The sequence below is a fragment of the Camellia sinensis genome, chromosome 3, assembly GCF_055761805.1.
Source record: "Camellia sinensis isolate YWXY chromosome 3, ASM5576180v1, whole genome shotgun sequence".
Taxonomy (NCBI): domain Eukaryota; kingdom Viridiplantae; phylum Streptophyta; class Magnoliopsida; order Ericales; family Theaceae; genus Camellia; species Camellia sinensis.
In genome coordinates, this window is record NC_138963.1 from 58,143,697 (window position 1) to 58,152,500 (window position 8,804).

Consider the following 8,804-nt stretch of genomic DNA (forward strand, 5'->3'; position numbering starts at 1 on the left):
TTTGCCATGTCATACCTCTGTTAAGGTTTGGTTTGGTTAGCCTTTGCATGCTCCATGCACTTGTAGTGCATTTCTATGAACTAGCCTAACATGCATCATGCTTTAACATGTCATTCTAGCATGCTTTTGGATTAACTTCAAGAAGCTTTTGTCCATGTGTTAACATGCTTTAGCTCTAATTTGTATTGTTTTGGTCATGCATGCTATGCTTTGTATAGCCATGATGCATTCTAGCTTGTTTGCTTTGTGTATCAAGTCCACTAGCATACTTTACTTGGACTATTTGAATGATTTGGCATCATTTATTATGTGATTTCAGTCCATGTTTCATGCTCATGCACTTGCATTTATCACTCATTCAATGCGTTGGAGGGTTTGCCCCTTTATGCCTAAACATGAGTCATTGCGTATGCCTTCATGCCTAAGCTTGCGAGCTATCATTTCAATGTGTATTTGGGGTTATTTTGCCATGATATGACTCTGATTTTTTCTGGTTATGTCATCTCATGTTTGGTAGTGTAATCCACCTTGTTTGCCTTGTATGCATCATGCCTTATGCCTTTCATGCTAGCATATTTTGGCTTCCTTCCTTACATGTTTTAGACTCATTTTAACATATTCTAGGACTGTTTTGGGTTTTCTTGATCACATGCTTCATGTTTTGCATAGTTGTAGTACAAGTGTCTATGCTAGTTTCAAGCTTTGAGCTCCATAGCATGCTTCATGTGTGTTGTGTACATGATTTGGCATCATTTGAAATGTTATGTTAGAGCATGTAGCATTGCCATGTTCCCACTTCATTCACCCTTTGAGTGCCTCTAAGGGTTGTGCATTTATTGCCTTGCTTTTGGCCTAGCATGTATGCCATCTTGCCTAGGTCCTTGAGCCCCCGTCTCAGCATGTTTTGGTCTTTGTTTAGACCTATTTAAGCTCTGTCCATGATTGGTTCAATCATTTGTGCCATGTATTGCATGCTCTTTGTGTAGTCCCTTTAATGGCCTTGTGCCTTAGGCCCTCTTGCACGCCTTACTTGTGTTGTTTGAATGATTTGACATCATTTCACACTTGATTTCAGAGCCTTTAGTGTTGTTACACTTTCATGTTTATCGCTTCTTCATCATGCTTGAGAGTTGTGCTCTTGTGCTTAGTCAATAGGCCTTTCCCTTGTGCATGTTTGCTTGGCCCTTTTTGTGCCTTAGTTTCATCATAATGGCCACTGATTTGGGCATGGCTGAGGTCTATCCACTCTTGGTTTAAGTCCATTTAGCATTGTGTATGCCATGTTGTTTGCATGCTTAGGTCACATTGCATTGAGTATGCCATGTTGTTTGCATGTTGATTCATCGCATTGTATATGCCATGTTCTTTGCATTGTGTATGCTTATATTACATTGCATTGTGTATGCATGCCATTAGCCTTGTTAGGTTGTTCATGTTGCATTGCATGTTTGCATGCTTAAGTCATATTGCATATTTGCATGCTTGTGTTGCACTGCATTTTTGCATGCTCCATGTTACATAGCATTGTGCATGCCATGTTATGTGTTGCATTGTGTTTGGAATAGGTGTTAGTCCAAACACGAGAAACGAGGGACGTTTCATACTTGAAGTGATGAAACGTGCCTCAATTCTCGGTCGCCGACGCTCTTGATCATACATGATAGAGTTCTAGGCCTTATGTGTTTATGTGTGCATTCATTTTCATATTGAATTGTGCAACTTCGCCTCTCGACCATCATGCATCGAGATGCGTGATTGGTGGCCCAAGGGTCGAGAATCACACTCCCTTGAGCTTATGAAATGATAGGGAGGGTGGTTGTGCACACATACCTTGCAAATACATTGCCATGCCCTTTCTTGCTCTCTGTTGCAGCAAACTGGAAGAGTGTAGCAACAACTGGTCAACCAGCCAGAAAAACTAGCTAGTCGACCACTTTTTCTGGCCTGCAACAACAAAAAGTGGTCGGCAGGTGGTCTCCCACACCAACAACTGGTCGGCCACCCACCTACAGGTCCCCAAGATGAGTTAGAGGCTATCTGGAGCTTGGTGCAAGTTTCTGAGAGCAGTTGCAAACAGAGGCCAGTTGGGGCATCGCGACGGATTTTTGATCGAGGCGACCGGGCATGCATGCAGTCTTCTTCCTCTGAGAGCATTGTTTTACTGCTTTACTTAGCTAATTTGCTTGGCTAGTTCATGCTTTGGATTCTGTACTTAAGTAGTTAATGCGTTTAGCTGCTTAATTGTTTTGTAATAGTTAGTTAACTAAGATTAGTTAATTAGCTTCGTTGTGATGTAATAATCAGTTTAATTAGCTTAGATTAGCTAGTTAGCTTCTTATTCAGACCCTCCGTCGAGAGGGCCAACTGTTGTAATAAGCATGTGTGTATGTGATGCATGTCTTCCAACCCCCCCATTTCTTTCTCCTTTTTACTTAACCGCTTACGATGGTTAGTTTTAGGGCATACTTCAATTAGCATACCTTATGCTTGCATGCATGCATCATTCATCTGTTTTGCATGCATCAGGCTCGGCGCATCATACTAACTGCATTGTATTTCAATTCCAATTTGAATATATGTACCAAGTTGCAGTTCACATGCCATTCTAGGTAGCCGAGCCTATCTTAGTTGCATTTTCACATGTGTTGCATTAGCCATCTTAACATGAATTAGGATCATGCATGATTTCTAACTAGTTCTCTGTTTTGGCTCGGAGTATACTGTGAGTGTTTATGCTTTAGCATACTGCATGTGTGTTATTGATTGCCATGAAAGCATGCTTGCCATGAGGCTAATTGCTTATTTGATATAACTGCCTGAATGCTTGTGGGTTAGATTATTTGAATTGGAACAATTCATCGAATCCCCGTTTTAGCGTACTTGCGAGTAGCAAACTTCTAGCCATTTTCCAACAAATATGCAATGTTTTGTTCCAAATTAGGCGATCTAGTGTATACTTGTATGTTGTGCGCATCACGTAGTAAGATTAGCTAATTAACCGGAATAAGAACACATGTGTTTTAAAAAACAAAATATCATGCTTAGTACAAGCCGATCTTTGATCGGGCGAGCGGGGGTGCTCATTGCATGACCTTCCCCTCTCGTACCCAAGTTCCCGAGCTGAGGCAACTTTGGTGATGACGGACACGTGCCCTTAGGCACGAGTCAGGGTTTCCTAAATTTCTCCCAAAATAAAATATTTAGGTGGCGACTCTGTATCGGGCAAAGTTGTCCATGTTTGGCACTTCTTTATAATAATTAGTTTTCCAAAGCGATTTTCCGGATTTGGACTCTTTGGTGATTTATCGGTCTCACATTGCACTTTGTGAGATTAGATTCAAAACCGTGACATTGAGTCCGAACTGTAGTAGCCTCAGAACAAAATGAGATTCGCGCCCTCATCACGCTCAGATATCGGAGAGTTCTCGCGGGGCGCGTCTACAGTAACCCGGTTCAACTTCCGGTAATTGATACAAAGTCGTAAGGCTCTATATTTCTTTTTAGCAAAGAGGGTCGATGCTTCCCAAGGCAAAGTACTAGGGCGAATAAAACCCTTATCTAGTAATTCCTGGAGTTGAATCTTCAACTCACTTAACTCAGCTGGTACAAATCTATACGGTGCCATAGAAATCGGTGCCGTGCCAGACACTAAATCAATAGAGAATTTGATCTCTCGATGGGGTGGTAAACTAATAAAATCCTCGGAAAAGACATCCAAGTACTCATAAACCACTCCTGGCAACTCAACTCGGGCCTTATCACACTCACTACTCAAAAAGCTAGCGAGAAGACAGCTAAATTCATTCCACCCACGTAGATCATATATCGGTGATAAGACTCTATCCACCCGGTCACCCAAGAAATAAAAGCAATCACCACTCAAGGTACATACAGTAACCCTCTGACGGTAGCAATCTATAACAGCCCGATATGTCGATAACCAGTCTATACCCAAGATAACATCAAAGCTAGTCATATCAAGCAAAACAAATGCAAATGGAATTCAATGATCGGCAACCTTTATATCACAACCTCGACACCCCTGTTTCAAAATAACCTCACCACCAATAGGTGACTCTACACAAATAGAGGATGATAACTGTGCCAACCCCAACCCCAAAACTGATGCAAATGCAGAAGATATAAAGGAATAGGATACACCTATATCAATCAACACACTGGCAACTGAATTGCAAAACAAAAAGGTACCTTTTATAATAGATGTAGTCGGTACAAGGTCTAGTGCTGTAACAACATACACTTGCCTTGTTGGCCTCTGATCTACCTGCTCACCCCTTGGAGCATAAGATTGCTACATTGATTGAGCCGAAAAGGCTCCATGATTGGCTTTCGAGGCTTGTGCTGATTGTGCTGACTGGTGACTTTGTGTCTGCCTCAAGCCAGATGCACCAGGTGTGCCACCCAACTGTGGGCAAAACCTCTTTAAGTGCCCCGCCTGCCCGCACTGATAACAAGTGAGCGGCTGTCCTCTTCCCTGACTTTGACCCTGAGAATGAGTCGAAGATGATTTTGTTTGCTGCCCTCCTCCCCTTTGTGGGCAAGCTGGAGACTTGTGGCCCAACTGGCCACACTTGAAACAAGTGATGTCTCCATAACCACTTCTCCCAGAACCTGAACTCGAACTCGGCACTGGAAATGTAGACCTCAAATGCATTCCCTGGGACTGTTGGGGATTTGAACCCCTCAGCCTTTTACTGTCCCCATGTTCATCCTGACTCCTCCTAGAGCCCCTCATCCTCTCCTCCTCTGAATGCATGATAGACTCAAGATGGGCTGCAGCCTCCACAAGGCGCCCATAGTCCCTAATCATGGATCTGGCCACTCTAAACATGAGCCCGGTCCGCAATTTCTTCTCGAACTCCAAACATTGGCACTCCTCTATCGCCACTAACTTTGGTGTAAACCTCGACAAACTAGTAAACGTGGCTTCAAACTTAGCCACTAGTGTGTTCAACTGCTTGAGCTGAGAAAACTGATCCCTCAACTTCTCCCTTACCGTAGCAGGTAAGTACTTATCCTGGAAGGCATCAACAAAGGCCTCCAAAGTCCCTCCAATGCGCCTCCGCGCATACTTCCACTACTGACCTAGATCTCCCTTCAACTAGAAGGATTCCAAGGTCACTCTCAAACCTCCTTCTTCGATGCCAAGCATCTCAAAAGTTTTCACCATCTGTTCCAGCCACTTATCAGCCTTCAGTGGTTCCTTAGGGTCACCCAAAAACTCGTCCGAATTTGACCGGAAGAATTCTCTCTTCAGGAAAGACGGCCCTGCCTTAGCTACTTGGGCCTGGCCTTGATTATCAGCCTTGAGAATGTCCATGGATTCCTGCAATGCTCTGGCCATCTCGCGGGCTAAGATGCCAATGACACTAACTGGTTCGGCCACATTGGCTTGACTAACTCCCTCCTCATGTGCCAGAATTTCATTCGGTATAGGCATCTCGTGCTTACCACGCCTACCACCACTACGTCCACATCCTGACATCCTAATAAAGGTAATGAAAGACGTTTGCACATTTACAAATGTGCCGAAGCTAATTCACTCACGTTCTAATACGATGGACAACTATAACTCAATCCACATAAGCACATAATCAGATAGACACATACGAATTTCCTTCTTAGATAGTGACTGTTCCGCAGCGTTGCTAGAGTTCCAATTAGAAACAACAGTGATCAAGTGCTCTTCTAATAGGACTTCTAGATACTCGTAGACCCAATCAACATCTTAGGAACTAAATCCCATACCCATATAATCACATAAGCATGTTATCATATAAGCAGATAACCTCCATACTTAAGTCTCTAACAAGCGAGACAAACCAATTATGGTACTAACCACTTCCCACGTACCCAAACTATTCAAACTCAGTACGCTCTGATACCAAGTTGTCATGCCCCCCCAAAATAATACAAATAATCCAACTCATAAGCGATAAGAATATAAGCGGAATTAGTATACTTTCATATATCAGAGTTTATATTACAAAAGATATTACATGCATTATACTATCATAAATGTTCATTCTGAAACTACAACATGTAACACTAATTAATAACAACAAAATAAACGCCCTACGGGCTTACATCTTTCCAAGACATAACTTGGTTACAACAAAAGAGAGTCATAAGCTCTATACATTTAAAGCCTTCGGCTTAAATAAACTATTAAACACAAAAATAACAAAAAATAGAGCCTTCAGCTCCTAAGTCCTTCCAAGCTACGTTCTTGGAGGAAGCATATCACCTGTACCTGAAAATGGTTTCCCAAGTAGGGTGAGCCAAAGCCCAGTAGAGATAGGCTAACACAATATATGAGGTTTAACTAAGATATGAGTGTAAGATAAATGCTCAATATACATAACTAACTTACAACTTTCCATAGCCATTCAATATTGATATTCATATCTTAATCTATTTCCACTCATTCATTTTAAGTCAATTCATGAGTCTAGTTCATTGTTATTTAAGCAACCCAAATAAGACTACAACTCGTTGGTTCACAATTCAACAACATCTATTATTCATAACACTTTAACATGCCATTTTACGGAATTTTCATTCGAGGGAATCGACACACACATATATATATACAAGATTTCGAGACTTTCACCCTGGCCACTCCGGCCAACTTAATTTCAAATGGAGTCCATCCTCTATGTCCTCCCAAACAATGGAGTACATTATACATATACAATGTATCCAAAACATCGTCATATACAATGACTATCCACAATACGTGTTCAATGATTTAATCATACCGTCATGTTCAATGACATAATTTAAATGATTAGTTTCAATGCACCTAATCCTCATGCAATTTCTACAACAATCATAACTATCCTCCACCGATAGCCCAAAACAGATATTTCTAAACAGATATACAATCTATATAACAGATATTTTATCAAATTTTCATAGGTGAGTAATTTAACAAATCTAACTACACCATTCATTCATACATCCTCTCAATTTCACATTGTCCATAACCATTCCATTATTTATACAAAATAATTATTTAACACAAATTAGGAAAAATCTCCTCCCTTTTCAAATATCAATCCCAAGGCCAAATTTCACTATTTTAACCTAAGGTAACCTTATGTTCAAGCCTCAAATCCATTTATAGAACCCAACATAGAAACCCCTCTTTTAATTTGAGTCCAAACCCTAACTTTACCAAACCACACCCAAAACTCATCATTTATACATAACAACAAATAACTAGGTTAAAGATCATAGCAAAGTGTAGAATATCCCTACCTCAAGAGTATAAGCCCAAAAAAGAAGAAGAAAAACTTCAAAAATTGCCCAAACTCGTTTTTACTTGGATCAAATGGAAGGCCACGGAATGCTCCACCTTTTTCTCAAAAGAAGTAGGGTAGGGATGCTTAGATCTTGGGGTATTTAGAGAGAGAGAGAGAGCATTTTAGAGAGAGAAAGTGACTTGATTTAGGGTTTTAGGGTGAAAAGATACAAAATTTTTGTGTAAAAATGAGCTATTGTGCACTGATATATGCGAGGCTCGCTTGAACGAAGGAGTTGTCGCTCGAGTGACCAGACACAATAAGTGACCTCGCTCAAGCACAAGAAGCGTCGCTCGAGTGCAGAATACATACCTTCAGAAGTTTTACAGACACACACCGTCGCTCGAGCACAAGAAGCCTCGCTCGAGCGAAGAAGCAATTTTCTAGACAACAACAACTTGAACAACTAGGAACTAGCAACTAACCTGCTCCGAACATGCCCAAGACATTCCAATACTCAAACCCAAAGAAAAATGAGGGAAAACAAGACATGGATAGCAATATTAAACCATGAAACTCGAGTCTGGAATATAACAAAGGTCGGGTCAAAATCGGGATCACTATAGAGTAGCTAGTGATGCACCCATCATGAAGAGTGATAAATTAAATGAAAAACAATGTCCAAGCAATGACTTGGAAAGAAAACAAATGAAGGACATTCCATATGCATCAGTAGTAGGGAGCTTGATATATGCCTATACATGTACTAGACCACATATTTGTTTTGCAGTTGGAGTGTTAGGAAGATCCCAAAGTAATCCTGGAATGGAACAGTGGAAAGTGGTGAAGAAGGTTATGAGGTATCTTCTTGGAACGAAAAACTATATGCTCACCTATAGAAGATCAGAACAGTTGGAAGTGATTGGATACTTAGACTTAAATTTTGTTGGTTGCTTTGATAGTAGAAAATCTATATCAGGTTTTGTTTTTCTACTAGCTAGTGGAGCAATTTCATGGAAGAGTGTGAAACAATCCACTATTGCTTTATCTACTATGGAGGTTGAGTTTGTGGCATGCTTTGAGGCTACAAATCATGCTTTATGGTTGCGAAACTTCATTTCAGGACTTAGTGTTATTGACTCAATTGCTAGGCCGCTGAAGATATATTGTGACAATATCGCATCAATTTTCTTCTCTAAGAATGGAAAGCACTCCAGTGGTTCCAAACACATGAAAGTAAAGTACTTAGTTGTTAGAGAAAGGGTCCAGAAACAACAAGTGTTAATTGAAAACTTAAGAAAGGGTCCAGAAACAACAAGTGTTAATTGAAAACTTAAGACCCTCTCTTATGATTGTTGATCCATTCACAAAGGGATTTCCATCAAAGACATGCAAAGGGATTTCCATCAAAGACAAACAAAAAACATGTTATTAGGATGGGTCTTTTAAGCAACCCATGATGTATATGGTTAATTTTGAGTGCTTATTTTTATTTGACACTATTTGTGCAATAATAATTTTGTTTATTTTTTTTTC

At 40.5% G+C, this 8,804-nt stretch overlaps 1 pseudogene; it reads left to right on the top strand.

Annotated features, from left to right (window-relative positions):
- The first annotated feature begins 7,976 nt into the window (after window positions 1-7,976).
- On the top strand, window positions 7,977-8,597 carry LOC145821542 (secreted RxLR effector protein 161 pseudogene; annotated as a pseudogene).
- The last annotated feature ends 207 nt before the right edge of the window (window positions 8,598-8,804 follow it).